The sequence below is a fragment of the Falco biarmicus genome, chromosome Z (genome assembly GCF_023638135.1).
Source record: "Falco biarmicus isolate bFalBia1 chromosome Z, bFalBia1.pri, whole genome shotgun sequence".
Classification (NCBI taxonomy): Eukaryota; Metazoa; Chordata; class Aves; order Falconiformes; family Falconidae; genus Falco; species Falco biarmicus.
Window position 1 is genome coordinate 61,308,954 of NC_079311.1, and position 18,544 is coordinate 61,327,497.

Below are 18,544 nucleotides of genomic sequence, written 5' to 3' on the forward strand. Positions count from 1 at the left end.
ATGTTTGTGGTTAATGTTTTTGTCTTCCCCAGCAACCCCTACGCCTGCTGAGGCCCTGCTTTCTGGGAAGTGGCAGGACATCTCTCTGTCAGTGGGAAGTAGTGAGTGAATTCCTCTTTTTGCTTTGCTTGTGCACTTGGCTTTTGCTTTCCCTAATAAAAAGTCACTACCTTGATTCATGAGTCTCCTCACCTTCTATTTTCTCCCCATTTTGTGGGAGAGGGGAGTGAGAGAGCATCTGGGTGAGAGTCTGGCTGTTGGCCAGGGTGAACCCATTAAGGTGGTGATAGGTTTTCTTTACGTGTGGTTCTTAATACATCAAGATCTCAATAGTCACCTTGCTTAACGTAACGTTGTATTAATGGAGCAGACAGCAAGTACTGAAATACATGGAAAATTACTTTCAGTTGTTTTGTTCAGGAGTTCAGCAGGCTTATTTAGCCCTGCAAAACTGTTCACACTTACGCATCAAAAATAGTTTATACATGATGATCCATTTTTTAATTCATTAATTTCAGAGAAGAGAAGCTAAACTTCAAATATGCAGCAAGAACAGATTGTTCAAGTTGTGAATATTGTATTTCAATTAAAATATTTCTTCTCCGTGTGGTAGTTACAATGTACTTATAATGGGGCTTCAGCTGAGGGGGAGAAAGAAAAGACTTCAGATTTTTCCTGCCCATACATACCTTATAGATTAAGCAGTTTGGTGATTTTTTTTTTTTTTTAACAGTAATTACAGTAGGTAGTGCTAGCTACACATGTGCCCAACTTCTCTACAGAGATTTATTGCCTGTCACCGACACCCACTCAGCTCACATTAACCATTATTTTGCCACTGCCCAACAAACCCACAGACCCCACGTGAGGACCCGACTGCTCACAAAACACTGCCAATTGCATAAAGCCATCAGACCACAGAAAATCCTTCTGGGTCCTAAGAAAAGCATCTTTTCATGTGATTTCCCTATTTGCAAGTACTTCAGTTGTAATTGACATTTCTAACATTTACAGAGATTGACTGATGGTTAGTGTGACCATCTGGTTCCCTCAGTATTCATGACACTAACACCAAAAATGTGTGACTGCCTGTGCAAAGTGAGTATGAAAGTCAAAGGTGACTGAATATACATGAGTTTTCAAACGTGAACAAGTTTTCAGACGTTGCTCTTTTCTTCTCTGTGGGTTTGCAGTGCTGAGAAGGAGAGAGGTCAATGAATGTGCTGACCTTGGAACTGCAGGAACAGCTTAACCAAGATTGATGGAAATTCGACTTTTCTTAGAAACTTCTACATCCAAAATTTATTTTAATTTCTGTTCAGAAATACAAATATTCTCGAGTTTCCTCTGAAATGTGAATCCTAAATTAAATATTTTTGTCACAATATTTATTTTTTCTAAATTGTCCATCTTTTAATTTTACATATGCGCTTTGTTGCATAACATGATGTACTACTGTCTTGTGAAGAAATACAGAAGCAATAAAAAAGGTTTTAAAATCTTCTGTTAACAAGATAATTGCATTCCAAACAAATTCTGTCTTGAAAATGTTATTTGAAAGATTATCAAATTTTGTTTCAAATTTTTTTCCTTCTGATGAATTTTGCTACACTTTAAGCATTTTATTTTAAAAAAAGACACTTTCAAATGGGAACATATCAGCCTCTGTTCAGTTGTTAATAAGTTCACTAGATGGTATGAAGATGGTATTCCAAATTTTTGTGATGAACTTATGGCCATGGGGTAATTCAGGTTGGATTCTGCTCACTTAACATTTAATAAAATATTTACTTTCCTTGTCACTCAGAGAACAATTGGCATTTGTTATGGGAATGCTGTATTATAATTATTATTTTTATTAAAACAGCTACTTACATTTTGTGAGAAGTCAACAAAGTGAACACACACACACTCGCAAATACAGTTCTTTTGACTTTGAGCTGTAGTGACTTGCATTTTGAGTTCTCACTGAGTTAGGCTGAATTACCTTCCATATGTCAAACTCCTAACTGTTAACCAGACAGTATTTTTTAGATGACGAGAGTTTTAGATGGAAATTGTTTAAAAAACATGCATTTTAAGCATGGTGCAGCAGTGAATTCCAATGAAAGAAAACTTCTTTTAGAATTATTTTAGGTGTTGCAATGCAAATGATATTACAAGTATTCTTCATGTAACAGCACCCTCACCAGCTATTGCCTGTGACAATGTTCTTTTTAAAAGTTTTTGTATGAAGAAGTTAAAAAAGTTCATCTGGGTGCTTACGCAATTTTTTTTGCCAATTGTTTGTAACTTAACACTGTAGAGCATGATTTTGGCTGCAAAGAGGATTGCAGCAAAATGCTACCAACTTCAATGAGCTAAAGACAACACCTACCAAGTCCTGTTCATTAGAGCTGAACTGATATTGCTGTGACTTCAAAGCAGTCACTATTCAGCCAATAAAGGTACAGTAATGCAGTTATGAAGCAGAGCTTTGTAAAATAATGTATCCCTTCTCATGTTTCCTAACAAAATTGCTTATTCTTAAAAATCCACAAGATTTGTGTGCTGCAACTTTCATGGCTGAGTAATTTGTTTTTTCCTCTGTCTGTTTTGGTGTGGTTTGGGTGGATTTTTTTGTTGTTGATGGTGGTGATCTGGGTTAATTTTTGGTTGGTTGGCTGGGTTTCTTATCCAAGTTGCAATTTTTAGAAATAAATGGTTATAAAATGATACCTTCTTACCTGTCTGAATAGTGAGCTGGCAATTGTCTGTATCACCTTCTCACCTTCCTTATTTGAACAGCATACTGTCCATGCTCAGCTCTGAATCAAGCATCTCCCTGGCAACAGCAGAATTTCTAGTGGCAAATGAAGGACTCCTACAAATACGTTACCTTTTGGTGAGCGCTGGTTTGCTAAGCATTGCATGGCAATTGATTGCTAGGATATTCCACCCTACAAGAGTAATTGTATAGGTACTGACAAAGTTATTTTTTCCCAGCACTTAATGACCATGTAATAATACTTCAAAAACCTTAAGACTTGGCCATGACCTTAATAATTTGAGTGTAAACCCAAAGCCAGTTTAATGAGCTACTCCCAGTCTAACCTAAGTAATGAACACCCAGATGGAGGGCCTTACCCACAGATTGTTGATGTCTGTCTACTCCTATCAAAGGATGGTAGAGTAGGTTTGTTTTTTCTCTGCTGAACTATAAAGGCGTTCCACCTTTTAACATGAAGTGCTGTAGCACAGATACAAACAAATGTAAAAATGTTCTTATTATCCATTTTGCAGCAACTTATGCTCATTGGCTGGTCTCAGTTGTAGGTTTCCTACATTTTCTTGAAAACATACCTGACCAAACTGATTTCCCCTAAGGTGGCAAACCATTGAAGCATTGCCATTCACTTACATGGGCTTGGAACAAGATACCATGTTAGATTACCAATGGCTGGAAGCACCTCCTTCTTCCTTGTGATGTTGAAAATCTGGTGAGTCTTTAGGGAAAAGCTTGGGCAAAAAGTGTTGGTGAGACTGCTGAAGTGACAATGGAAGCTTAAAAACAAAGTTGAGTGCATCTCATAGAAAATCCATGAGTCCCCATTCTTCAGAGGTTACACACCAAGGTTAGCAACACATTTCCTGCAGGATTTCCCTACCCTACCATGCTGTTCTACCTGGACAGAACTTCTGTGGGACCCTGACTTTCATATGGATGTCAGCCTGTGTTTCCCTCACTACTGAAGTCCTGGCTGCCTTCATATCCTCAATGCCAAGGAATTCCATAAGAGTGAAGTGCAAAATTTAAAAAGAACAAGAAGGAGCAAATCAGACAGAAATCTGCAGCCCTTAACTGTTCCTAAGGTTATCTTTTGTAAAAATTAATAAATAAAACAGAGACAACCCCCTTCCAACCCACAACATGACACTCGGTTCTCTGGGCAGAGCAGGGGCAGACAGCCAAAGTGCAGCTTGTGCACTTTTCTGAAAGCACTTTGGAAAATAAATCCCTGTTTTGAGCTGAAGGAGCAAAATTGGACTCTTATTCTCAAAAGTAAAGTCCCTAGCATCAGCTGCAAGAGGTCTCCCCCAGATTCAAATGAAACAAGGTTTTTGCAAGTAAAAATTCTGAAGTCTCAAATAAATATAGGATTTCAGGAAAGAATTCAGTAACAAATAGTTCATAGGAATGTAAAGCTATAAATGGACCAACAGTTTTCTGATACCACACTTATTTAATTACAAAATGCAGAAGTGCAATAAAAGGCACAATTTGAATGTTAGCCCACATGGCACAATGTGCTTAAGATGACACCATGTTTGTAAACAGAACATTAGGTAGATCAGCACAGTACAAAGCAATTCAATTAGGGACAGCATGACCTTTAACTGCTTATGTTCAAAAGCAGCAGAAGGAACCTCACCTATAATGACCATTTAGCTATGTGTACTTTGTTGCTGTTTTCTAGCATTATCTAAATGAACATATTTTTTCTATATTGAAGATAAATTTGGAGGTCTGTAGCCTTTCAGCAGGGAAATTTCCCTTCCTCAGCTCAATGTTCTGAGTATTGTCAATGAGGTCATACATATGTTCTCAGTAATATAATGGTAGCTTCAGTTTAACCATCAAGATATTGATTTCACCCTTGGGAAACTACCAAGCTGGGCATCATTAAAATAGTATTTGCCACTTTGCAGTGATTGTACTAGAGAACAGCATTCCTGCCTTACTGTCCTTCCCATGGTGAAAGTTGTGTGTTAAGCGGTGCCTGCTGCAGGTCACAACAGCGTTGCATGCACTACCTCACCTTAGTATATTTGCAGTCAAAATTACAGCCTAGACCATGTTGTGGTTTCTTCCAGAAACAAAGGAAAAAGTAATTAAAAAAACCTACTGACTTTAAGAAAAACAGCTATCATTTATACATTATAACTAATGAGTACCATGTAATCAAGACCTTAGTTTTATCTCTTTTCTGTATGATAAAGTGCTATCACTTCTTCATATCGTGCTAGTAAATTGGGTCAATAATGACTCAGAAAATGCCACCTGCACTTCCTGCCAAGCACCTCAGTTATACTACCAGTCCTTTAACTGGAAATACAATTTTCCAGCTAGGCTTTCTTTTCAAAAAAAAGTTATTGTTCTTGCATTAGAATACCTTGTACTTGCTTTGTTTTAAAATGTAATGGTTGGCACATACAGTATGTGGTTCTGAATAATATCCTCCAGGTTAACAAATACAGCCAAGCGTGTAGTGCCAGAAAATGGTTTGTTGAGGGCAGGGGCCTGCTTTAGTTAACATGGGAGAAAGGCACCTCGCTGCGCAGCTCTAGTCTTCAGGTACAGCTGCTTGACTCTAGAGCAGCTCTCCATGCCGTGAGTGAGACAGCGAGAGGAATTTAGGTAGAGGATTTATTTACAGGAAAGTAAGGAGCAGGGATGGGAAGTGGTCCTGGGGAGGGTCTGTGGTAAGTGACACATTCAGTCAGGCTATGCTGACTACCTGGATTTCTGGGAATTTAAGCAAGTGCCTGGTTAATAATGCCTGGCTATTAGCCTAAATTAAGTAGTTAAGGAGTACACCCCAGCTGCACCCACAGATGTGGTGGGGGTCAATGAGTGCCCCTGGTCCCAGCACGAATGCAGCTGTGTCAGGGGGAAACCATGAACTCACTGGGTGGACTCACCAGAGAGCCTGAAAGGAAACATCTCTGTCCTCCTGGAAATCCCCAGCGGAACATGGTGCAGGGAAGGGGGGGGGGGGCGGGGGGGGGGGGGGAGGCAGGAGGGGAGCAGTGCTTCTGCTCTCTCCAGGACAAGGTGATCATATATGTACATTGTCTTGGGGTCATTGTTAAAAGGAATATTTCCATCCCACTCCACATGCAAGTATGTTCAAAGCAGGAATAACTAATTTTTTTTTTTTTTTTCTAGTTAAGGCACTTCTAGCTTGCGAGGGACTGGAAACTTGATTTTCAAGGTGGATGAAGGGTACTAAAGAAGGCACTTCACTAGGGGTTCCTCTGGACCTTGGTCCCTCCAGCCCTGCTGTGACTATTACCCATCCAGCATATTTATTTGCTCCTGAGCTTTGTCTTGTGAACCGGGTAATTCCTCCCAAGAGGAAGCCTAGAACTGGTGGATGGGGACTTCACTCCAGGACCTATTCCACAGAGCCAGCGAGGGTGTGGGCTGTGCAAGGGTTCACTGCTCAGTCCACCAGTCTCTCAACATTATCTACATAAGTCTTGAGCTCCCACATATACCGTGCATGCATGACATACTGCTGCTTTCCTGAGACACAAACACCATGCTCATGGGTTGTCAAGGCTCTGTCCCTAAATGTATCTGTCTTATTTTGAATTGGTGCACTAAGAACAACTAGCATGTTTCAGGGGCACAGAGGGGCAAGCTGGGGCTGAAGACATCAAAGGCATTCCAGATGCCCTCTAGACTCCATCAGCCACACAGTTCTGACCGGATGGCATGGCAGCTTGGCACAAAAAGATACAACCACTGTGCTGAGTTGTGGCAGCTTGCAATTCAGAAATCAAATCCAGCCTTTTCCAAGGCCAGAGATGCCACCAAAAGGTCTGGTGAAACTTCATATCAATGTGCAAGACAGGACTGAGACTTTGGTGAGGAGGTCTTCATTGACCCACCTCTGCTTTACCATGTTCAGCACCCCTCTGGTCTGGGACTGGGGCTCTGTCTTGAGCCCAGTAAACCAGGAACCCCAGCTGCCATCTCCGTGTCCTCAGGTCTTAATGCTAAGTAAGCGGAACCAGAGGAAGTGCCACGTCACCACTGGCTATTCATCCCTCATGAGCCTGAGGAGATGGTGCTCCAGGGGGAGACCAAAGCTCTGGGACCAGGAGAGAGCTGACACTAGGTGTGTCAGTCTCAGGGGTTATTCGTTGCTAGGGCAGTTACACGTGCACGGGTGGCAGGAGGCACTTGCCTCCTGTCCAAGAGGCAGATCCATGGATGGTCCTTGTGACAGAGCTTGTGACAGACACTTTGCACTCTCCTACTGTAGCCCACTGGTTGGAACATGGATGTGGAACTTATCAGCAGCTCCTCCCCAAAAATGGGCAATCCTGACTGTGCAACGTGGACCATGTGGGTGCACGGACTCTGCAGAGTGGCATTGCAAACACCTATTACTTGTGTGACCACAATGGATTTTTTCCAGTCCTTAAATCAATAGCTCCATTAGGTCTGACACCTTTTCTATGGAAGTGGCTATGATGAAGTGTGGTGATGTGGCTCCAAGGGGGCTCCCAGTTCCTAGCTAGGCACCTTAGAGGTGGCCTTCCATTTTTCTAGATTTTGCATCCTGGGGTGGCAAAATCACACGGTTAGTCCCAACAGTGACAGACAATGATGTCCATAACCCCAAACTTTCCCCATGCAAGGGAAGGACTGCCATAGGTTACAACTGAAAATAAGGTTGTTTAGCAAGTGGGGCTGTGTTGGGGAAAGCTGAAATTAAGTGTGGTGTGCAGATCTAGGAACCAGAGTTGCACCTATCTGGTGGTACCCCTCACCCAAGCCTGCCCCATCTCAGCTGGGCTCCCCCAGGCTGAGGCCATCCCAGTGAAGGGCTTCTGCCATCATGTGCGAAGAATTTGTGGGTGCAAGTGGGGCGGGAACAGTCTGAGGGTCAGATTTGCTAGGCAGTAACGATGAAGGTGTGTTGCCTTGTTTTGGCGTGCTCTGTTGTGGCCCTGTGCAGAATGCAGCACAGACAATGAGGAGCGAAGCTGAAGGAGCAGCTGGTGAATGAATATGAATGGCCCTGGGACTGGGACTATGACAAGGTTTGTTCTGACTTTTGCTGCAGTCAGTCTGCTCCAGGGGTGCTGATCATGAAAAGCATGAGCATGAGTCATCCCTCACCAGCTGATCGGAGGCCCCAGGCTCCCTTCATGGATCATAAAGGCTGCATAGACACAGCCTAAATGTCTTTGTAAGCATCAGAACTCAACTGTCAGGCATCACTATTACTCACAACTTGTCTTTTGACAGGGTCAGTTCTTCTGAATCTGATTTCCCAATAAAAGCTTCTATATCTGTGCATTTGTTTTGCTGGTGGGTAGACATCCAAATGATAGTGCTGTCCAGGGAGAAACTCATGACTAAGTCTTACTGGAATTCACAAAATTTAAATCCTCCTACCGCCACTTTGAAGCTCTTTGTCCCATGCCTACCCTGAGCCTACTGAATGAAAAGGACATAAGGAAAGGGTCACCATATCACCTACTTTCATCTGCTGCTGAGCACCGCCTCAGCAAAACCCAAGAGCAGGGTGTGCTCACAGCTGGAGTGCCCTGGGGTCCAGGCTGGAGCACCCATCACAGTCATCACCTGTAGCTGGCTAGGTCGGTTGCTACCCAGACAAATATCCTCATCCCGGGATACTTTGAAAGAAAGGGTTTGCCGTCAAGATCTTGGCTTGTCCCCTTGCAAGACAGGAATGACACTTTCTCGACAAGAGTTATTTGAAAGAAGAGTTTAGACTGCTAAGATCAGGACAGTGTTAATGAGTTAATAAATCATCAATTTCCCCTGAAAATCTTTAATCAAAAGCCTCTCCTTGCCAACTCTACTGTAGATCAACATCAGAACAATACTGTAAAATAACCCCTCCAAATTCATGTTTCTCCATTAAATATGGGTCTGACCGGTTCCCATTTTGTAACAGAAATACACACCAAGACTGCTCTAGATAGCATCTATTTGATTTATATCAGTCTGAACTGCTCTTTAAATCGGGGGAAAGGCCATGTTTTGTAGCATCGTTACAGGCAGGTAAAAGGGGAGGAGAGGCAGGGAGGAGAGGCAGGAGGTAGCTAAAAATGGCCTGCAGATTTACCATACTAAAAATACTGGAAGTGGCATTCTCATCTTCTGGATTCACTGGAGCAGAAGGGAAAGTCTCGGGGGCTAGCAGTTTGAGTGAAAAGGAATGAAGACTGTGGATTTTTTAACAAAGGGTTCCTTATTTCATCTGTTAATTAATAATTGATGTTACCTAGGTGTTAATAAAAGCAAACAAAAGACAAAACAGCTTTGTGAGGCTGATTTGAAATCCTGTCACTCCCACCTGTTCATACTGAGCTTTTTTTGCCTTACATAATCTCCCTTACCATTTCCTTCGCTCTTCACTCATCCTGGTCTCCCTAGTCTGCAGGGGTTTTTAGCCTGTATTTCCGATGAAAAAGAAATAGAAGATCCTAGGGGAAGGGACAGTCTTTTGCTATTCATTAGAGAAGACCCTTGCTCGGTTAGTGGGATGCAGATCTAGAAGCAGGATGTGTAGCCACTGCCAGTGGCAATGACATGAAGGGTAAGAAGAGCTGCCCTTGCCTCTGGGCTGGGGGTCTCTGTGTGGTGCTGTGCACCACTGCCATGTCTGTACTGCTGCAAGTGCCCACAGCAGATGCTATCACAAGGTCAGCCTCTCCTCACTGAGGTCTCTGTAAGTGCTGGCGTCACCTTGTCTTCGAGATGTTGTCTTTTGTTCTTACTTTACAGACACAGGTCTGAGCAGCTGTATCTGAGCCCTCACAGGGAGGGGTCTCACATGCGGGGGCTTCATAAAAACGTCCCTGCAATCTAAAGCAAAAGAAATGTTGCTATTCTCACTCCTACTCCTTCTCACTGTCAAAAGTCAGGCCTGTTGACAGGCAAAGGCAAGTGTAAATGACATAAACTTGTTAATTATTCGTTTGTTCACTTTTACTTTTGTTGGAAATACTTTTATAGTACTACATTTTTACTCTCAATAATGTTTGATGCCAAATCTGATATGGACCTATGGTATGACTTACGTAATTCATACTTCAACTTTATTCAGATAATGACATTAGTATTTCTCCTCTTCATTGCAACAGAATGTATTATACTTACATTTTCAAATGCTTAAATGGACTTCCACTTCTCCCTTGAAAACCTGTTTAAAGTGAGGTTAGAGCTTTTGCTAGGACATTAACTTTCAATCTAAACCTGCATCTAGGACAAACCACGTCCTTTTCAAGCTGAACATTAATTAGCTCCTCTCTTTCCAGGTACACTCAACCTGGAATCTTCTTGGTCTCCGGCAGTGAAAAAATGCCGAGTGAATAAAACTGTGTCTGAGATGGGTCTCATACCCAGCTCTTCAATGGTTAAGTAAAGGTAGCTCTTAAGTCATGCTGACTTCATCCCTTCAGGGTTTTTCCATCCCCTCAGACACGTGGTACACTCTGTCTTTCCTTTTTCTGATGCAATGCAGCCTTCATTATTGAAACACTCCAATGCCGATTTACTAATTAGCCTTTATTACCAGAATTGGTCTGACCTTATCTACCTTCAGTACTGTTCTTCCTGGCTCTGTTCCTCCAGAGCATTCTCATCTATTCCCATGTACAATGTACATTCAGGAGCTTGTCTGGGTTATGAGTCAGAAGATAAACCCGTCTCCCAGTCTGCAGCTGTAGTTGAAAGGCTCCTGAGGTTTAGCTGTAATCTCCAATATTCTTTACAGTAATTGTTATTTTCTTTACAGGGTAGATTGAGGTATCAATATCTAAAAGCAGTAGAGGTATCGTAATTTGCCTGGCATTTTTAATCCAGACTATTGACTACAGGAAAAATTACAGGCATAGAAGTGCATGTGCTGATTATCACAATGGTTTTTCCTCTGTTAAGCAGAGGGGAAGTGCCAAGAGTCTCCATCATAAGATGAACAGTCTCCAGAGGCTGGGTAAGATTTGTTCCATCAGGTACTTCTTGCTCTGACAAAGATGATGGAGGATGATGGGAAGCTGTTGTCCTACCTTCTCCTTCTTGAGCGGCTGTGCCAACAGTGCCATGGCATAAATAATCAAAATAACATGAGCTTAAACAAAACAGAAACCAACTTAGAAAACTTCTCAGTTGGAGTAGGCAGTTGCACACCGCAGTCTCCCACAAACGAGCCTATCTGCTCGTTTTTTTTGTCTCCTCTGTCCAGCCTTCGGTAGCGTGTAGGAAGCCTGCTCAAGCGGGCTGGTTCACAAGAAACCAGCAAGATTACACCAGATTACAATCAAATTTAGCTGAAAGGCTAAAGCTGAAAGGACTGTTGTCAGAAGCTACGGAGTTCAGCCCAACAATAAAATGGATGCTATCACAGAGTTGTGTGTGGAGTACATGAAAGATACTGGTACTTGGGGTTTCATACTGGCAAAAGAGCTGAAGTATTTCTGAAAGGCTCTGTTGAGTTGCTGATTCCATAGAACTTGTCTCATTCCTTGAGACTTCTGAACCTGCTGCCTTCAGTGGAGCAGCAGCACCCTACAACAAGCTCTTCAAGCCCTAAGCACCAGGAATTATATCTTGTTAAATAGCTGTTCATATCCTGCACCTTAGGAATGTCACACCACACATGCATGGCAGTGTGGCAGCCTTAACATTTTGCTACCCAGATGAAACGTAGGAGGAATTCCCTGTGTTACATGAATGTGACTACATCACTCTAACCATAACATGATTTGTACTGGTTTTTTTTATTATGTTTAACATATTTTTAAGCACCATGCATAGCACTTCTAGCAGAACACTGTGGATGGATAAATGTGTTGTGTAATATTGTTTCCCGCATTTGTAACATTGTACAGACAGCTGGTACATGGACTATACTGTAGGCAAAAAGGCAAAACTGTTACCTTGTGAAACACTGTTAAATTATTGACAGTGTAGAACTGCCCATTTATGACCAGGTTGGAGCATATTGTAGTTTTTGGAATAACACTTGCAATTTTCCCTGTAGATTTTGTCCTAAGAGAAGATGGTGCAGTCATTATTCATTCTCTTGATAAAGCTATAGCAATTTGGCACTTAGTCCCTCAGTTGAGGGAGAAGAAGGGGACTGTGGTCTTTATTCAGGCACAGCCATTTTTCAAGAAAATACAGCTGACAATGACAGAGGACTTCCCAATAGAGTACACAAATCAGGGACAGAAAAAGACAAAAAACCACCAAACTGCTCCCAACAGTGCAAGCAACCCTCCTCAAAGGAAGAAAATGGTTGTTGTGGTAACGGCCAATTTCCTGATCCCAAGCAGATGCTCTTGAAAAGGGATGAATTTACCAGTTCTTTTGGCAAAGCTATTTTCTTTTGACTGTGCTGGAACAACTAGAAGATTGCAAGAGGCTGGTTAAAAAAGAAAGTAAAATTAAGGGCTAGCTATAATATTAGTTAGCATGGTGGGAAAGGCCTTCACCTGCATCAGCAGCATCCAGCAGTGGCAGACTAGGAGGCTCCATCCAAAATCCTAGACATGCCCAAAAAGGGTACTCAGCTCCCCAGAGACATAAAACAATCTTTTCAGTGTGAGTACTGACAAAAGAGACTGATCAAATCACAATGCATGCAGAAGGACTGACTAAAGCAAGGAGCAGCTCATAAAAGCTAAAGCAGTTTGGGCTGGATTCATAATCAGGATGAAAAGCAATGGCATTTGAAGGAAAATAACCCAAGGAGCCACGTAACTCCAGCAAGACTAACAGTCTTTGGCAAGGCTAATGGCAATCTTCCTTTCGAAGACAGAGGAAAATTGGGATAGGCAAAGGGGCTGCTGCCAGAAAATGTGGTTGTATAAACAGGGAAAACATGCCCAAATACAGAGGAGACAAACTACAGAGAAAATACTTTGAATGTCATGATGAAAAAAGTGTACAAACAAGGGACTCAAAGGAGCAAAATCACAGAAACAAGCAGGCATCCAGAGTGAATACTTGCACATACACGCGCTCAGCACAGCACAAAACAGCAAAGGAAACCACCAACCACAAAACATAAAAATGAACAGAAGATATCTGTAAAGCTATCAGATGCTAGAGAAGGGCTGAAGCCATGAAAAACTAGAAGACAAAGGCCAAACAGACACTGGGACATGTCTCTGTATTTGTGTCACAAAGGAACCCTGAGCCTTTTGCAAGGAAATAAAGTGAAATTGCAGCAAAAGAAAGCAAATTAAAATCATGTGATGGCACACTCACAAAACCAGGAACACAGTGTAACTTCTTAAAAGCAGGGTACAGGAAAGGAGGAAGGCTGGATTTCAGGTAGAGAGCAAAGAGAACAAGGCCCCTGCTTTTATTAAAATATATGACCCTAACAACACTGAAGCCAGAAGAAATGTTCCTCCCATAGACAAACAGCAAACTGAAGGCATAGCAGGAGCAACTAAATCTTCTGTTCCATCAAGGCAGCCAGAGGGCTACTAAATTACCATTACATATTTTTTTTTGATGGACCAGGATGTCTTCTGGATTTGTTACATGTGCTAATAGATAAAACAGTTCGGCTATTATAGGAGCTGAGTCCCAGAAAATCAATTCCATTACAAGAGCAGAACAACTACCAATAGGAGCCACAAAGAGAATGGAAAAGGAGATCGTATTGTCACAGAAGCCAGGAGCTGGGTGAGTAACATACTTGCTTAAAACCAGGCAAGATATTTGCCAGAGACCCTTAGTACTTAAAGCACTAAAAAGAGCTCAACATCAAAGACCCGCATAAGGAGAAGTATAAAGTGACTTGACATCAGCAAAACATGTTAGCAAACAGTGCCAACAACAGATATTAATAAATGTCATCAGAGCTACTTCACCTTATTTGGGTTGTCATCAAGTTGATAGAAATAGCAAAGAATGACATTTGAGGTAAAAAATAAGGGCAAGACTTTCAGTGTTACCAGAAAGATGTACAAACAAGATTCTTAGGAAATTGCATCATAGTGGATGATGTTCTGGTGGCACAGATACGATGATAGCTTGGGGAAGGCTGCCGCAAATCATGCAGAAAGCCCCACTGTCTTCTGGAACTGTCTGGGGATGCAGGACTGCAGTTGGAAGTGCTGTCACATGCAGGAGTCCCCTGACCATGAAAGATCTGCCACCTGGCCTTAGGAAGGCAGGAGTAATAAAACACACATACACACTAAAGGGATTCAGTCAGTTTACAGACTATTAGCGTTAGTAAACCAGCTACACTTTCCCCTCCCGCCCCTGAACCTTTAGATGTAAGTAGACTTTCATGATTGCTGTGACACAAATGTACTATATGGCTATTGCAACACGGCATCGCTATCCCATAGCTCAGAGACTGCCTACTCATCCCAAGATATTGGGATGTATACAGAAAGATGTGACAGAGGCTGCAGAAATGGCAGTAGGTGGCTTCTGTTTTGAAGGCCACATTGAAACAGGGACTTGCAGGACCGGTACATGTGAAAAGTACATAAGAAATACATCCAGCATGTCCAAGGGACACCTTCAAAAAGAAAGCAATCTTGAATTACTAGGTAGCTTTTTAAAAAGCCTTTACTGTCAGCTTCTGGAAGCTTTCGTCACATGCTACTGGTATTGCATAGATGGCATTTAAATGCACACTTCAGGAGATTGAGATGTACCTGGCTGGCTTCTTTTCCAAAGTGACATTGTAACACGAAGCATGACAGTTCACCAAAAACATGACATCATCAACTTCAAAGAAATACAGGCAACTGAATGACACAGAACACACCAATCAAGGTAGTTAGGAGGCATTTTCAAGGCAGAGGTTAGAAATAGTTTGAGGATGAGCTATATCATACAACAAATTGCAAGTGTTCAGGCCAGTCTTTCTGTCGGGGGCATAAACAATCAGAGTGAAGCATGATCTGACTCCAGTGACTGGTGAAATGGGATGATTGGACCATGACAGCATCAGCAAAAGTTTTCGCCAGGACACATTTGAACTTTTCTGGAAGAAAATTTGGGAGAGCAGAGATGCCATAGACAGCTGACCATAAGACCTTGTGGTCACTTCTGATATGTGTGGGAAGATTCAAAGGCAATTAAAATAAAAGACTTTCCTAAGAGATCTGGCAGCATTGCAAGTGTAGAATATTTCACTGCAATCATCAAGTGTGCTTCCAATAAAAACTGCTGCTCAGACTCCTAGGACCAGAGACATGGACAATGTAGTCACAGCAACCGTAATGCAAGGAAGATGCAGCAGGCCTTCAGTCTCATGGTGTGGTTTCACAGGGGAATCCAGGTTACACAAAGCTTCATTGTAGTTACCTGTGTCTGGGAGGTCAGTTGTATCAGATCACCACTAGTGGAAGAGGGCTAGAAATGTTTTTTTCATGCCCAGCAGAGAGTTTTGTGATTACCATGATCTGCCACTTCTGCAGCAAAATTTACTGAATGCATTTGATGTTCATTGTGAAAACCATAGGAGAGAAACACGTGTAAAAGAGGGAATTTGTAATCCAAAGATAGGGCTCCTATTCTTGACTGTGGTGGATGCAGCGTTCAAGTTCTTTACCCAACAATGTGGAAGGATTTTTAGCTGTATGTATGTATGTAATGTATGCTGTATGTATGTAGCTAAAAAGCTCCATATTGCAGGAGAATATCTTTAACCAGAAACATAGTCTATGCTGAGATTACTTGGTTTTTCTCCTAAGTTTCTTTTCCTTAATTCTCCCTATTTCTGTGGGTTTTTGGCAGGGGGAAATGAGAGGAGGAAACAAGAATCTTTGTTAAGGATAGGCTGCAGAAAATCAATGGGAGCAGTGTCCATGGGTGAGTGGCAGGCCATATGATATTCCCTCAAGCACTCTTTCATCCTTGAATACTTCAGCTCAGGGGATATCTTGACTTAGATGTGCCTCTGCTTATTTGCTTTTTTTTCTGGATACTTGTACAGTGTCCCCTTGAGCCCCCGTTAACCTTCAGTAGTTACCGCTTTGTCATGCTCTTATTTTATGCTTGTACACTGAGCACAACCAGCTGCCTTAAGCTTTTGCTTGATTGCTCTGTGTGGGGAGTTATAAAACAGCCTCTTCAGTAAAGAAAATCCTTGAAGTGGCACAACGCTCATGGTCTGTAGCTACATAAATTTATAGAAAAGTCCTTCTTGAAGACAAGAAAAATAAAACACTCTAATTTTTCATTTTATCAGATCATTATACCAGCAGCATCACTTCCAATTTAGGTCCTATCCCCACTAAAGATACTTTTAAAACTTTATCTACAGAACAGAAGCATACATTCAACAGGATGTATAATTAAGTGACATTAATATCTTCCTTATGAACTTCTTCATCATTTTTCTCCTGGACGTGAGCTTCACACAGCATTTTTCTGAGAAGTTCTGAACACTAGCTGATGGGGAAGCATCTGCACCGACCACCACTCATCATCCATAAACATATAAAGCTCCTTCCTAAATCTGCCTATAGGAAGCTCTAATATCTCCTTCAGTTATATCCAGAGTGGGTCTGGGCTGAGCACGTCCAGCTGGCAGGGCATGCTCTTCTCCACGCTGCCCAACTTGCCACCACTTGTGCCTCTTCTCCCAGGAAAGGCTTGGGGACAAGGTTTTGACCAGAAGAGAGATAGGCCTGACATTAAGAGTTAAAAAGCCAGAACTGGCTGCCATTGCAGACAAGTGGTGTTGATCTCAGTTCATGACACAGAGATATTAATAACTAGACAGGGGCAGATTTTTTTTCCTCAACCTGTGGGAATTTTTAAGCTTTCAGTATTTTTCTGTATCTCACGTCAAGGCAGAAAACGGAAACACTGAAAGCCAAGCCAGATCCTTTCCTGCTCCTTCACTCTGGATCCTCTTCAAAGTGTCTTTCAATTTCAAATGTATTTTCCCTTTCTTCTATTTTTGTCTTTGGGAAGAAGTCATAGATCATCTCTGACCTGCTCTCCCTCTGCCACTGCCCTCCAGAAGGCACCCACTTGGCAGTAAGTGCCCACACTTCTGGCTGTGCCCTCTTACCACCTCTCTGTGAACAGCGGGGCCGAGCTGGTGTAGAGGTCCTCAGCACTCTCCTAGAACTGCTGCTATAGCACCTACCCAACATAACATAGTAAATGGTTAATATTTTTAATCTAAAAATTACTTAAGTGAGACGTTTCAAATGAGAAAAGTCTTTTCCAAACACTTCAAGGCATGAAGTTCTTCCACTGCATCTATTGCTATGGTCATTAAGTTTAGGTAAAGCTCTGTTTTAATGGCTGGCTGCCTCCCAGGTAAATTTCAGTGAAATACCAGGACCTACATTTATAAGAGAGAAACAGGAGCTGAGCTTTTGCACCCTACAGCACAACTGACTCTAGAGGGAACTGGCCTCATTTTCCAAAGCTCTAGTAGGACTCTAGTAGGTCCAAATGAGGCTCAGCACTTTTGAAAGTAAAACCTTGTTATTCAGGGACTCAAGCATAGATCCGGATCTAGCTTCAAACACAAATGTTTGTGTTCAGTGTTTCCCTAGGACAGAGTAAATCCTGTCACCTACAGACACCTACATGTACAGCCTTCACCAAGATGGCAATTGAAATAGCTAGGCTAGTATTGATTTTCATTGGATTGTGGCTATGTTGTGTAGGGATCTGTGCTGCTGTAAGCTGCTTTTCAGAGCACCTTTTGGATTTTTCTGGGTTCTGCTATGCCTGTCCTCTGTATTTATCTCTTTTCTTGACTTTCCTTGATTATTTTTCCAGTTGATTTGTTTAATTTTGAATCAACTTCATTTAATTTCATAATGCTCAGCATCTACTCAAGAAAAAGGGGCAAAACCGTTTCTTCTTGTTTTACTTCCATCACCAAAGCAGTGAGTATAGTGATGTCTGTTGTGGGCTTATACCTGATCTAGTAAAGCAAGATAATGTGTCCCACACAAAGAGGCAGAGCAATTTTATTCAAAAAATATGTGTCAAGCTTAACAGCTCCTGACATACCCTCTTTTTGCTCATAACTTTAATGCCAAATTGTATATACATCTGCAATGAATACAAATACCTGACATCAATAAGGGATCTCATACCAACCAGGTGCAGGTGTGCATAAGTTAGCTGTGGTCAAATGGCATTCCCTTAATGAGTTGCCTTCCTTCTTCTTGCCCTTACAGTCCTTTGCATTTGAAGCAGATTGTAAGGGACCCCTTTTCCACAGAGATAGCCAACATGTCTTTGTCTTGAGTGCTTTTGTGCACGGTTACAACTACCCTGACTTTGTATTGCTGTGACATCTACAAACCTTGGTCAAGGCTCACCATACTGCTGTTCCTGGTCCAGATAAGCATAGTAACTCCACAGTGCCATACCTTATATCTTTCCTCTCATTATGTTTCTTTTAATGACAGGACACAGCAGGCTGGGCCATTCAGTCCAGTTAAGATGCCTAGGCTGTCCCTTCTCTTGTCCCAGCAATGGCATCAGTAATAGTCAGTTAATGTTGTTATTTGCAGGAGCTGGTAGTCTTTGTTTGTGCAGTGGGAACTACAGCACCAAGCAGGGAGCAACCATAGAGTAAAGGCAGTTCCCCCTTTGGGAGACTGCAGCATAGCAGAGAGAGGAGGGTTTGGGCAGATGGGAGAGTACAGAAAAGCAATAGGAGGGCACTGGCTACATTAATAGAGTATTCATGCCCACAACAGCACACAGGCAGTCTAACAGTGTCAGGTTGCCCAGTGCCTGACTACACAAAAATCAAGCAGCAGGTAGAGCAGA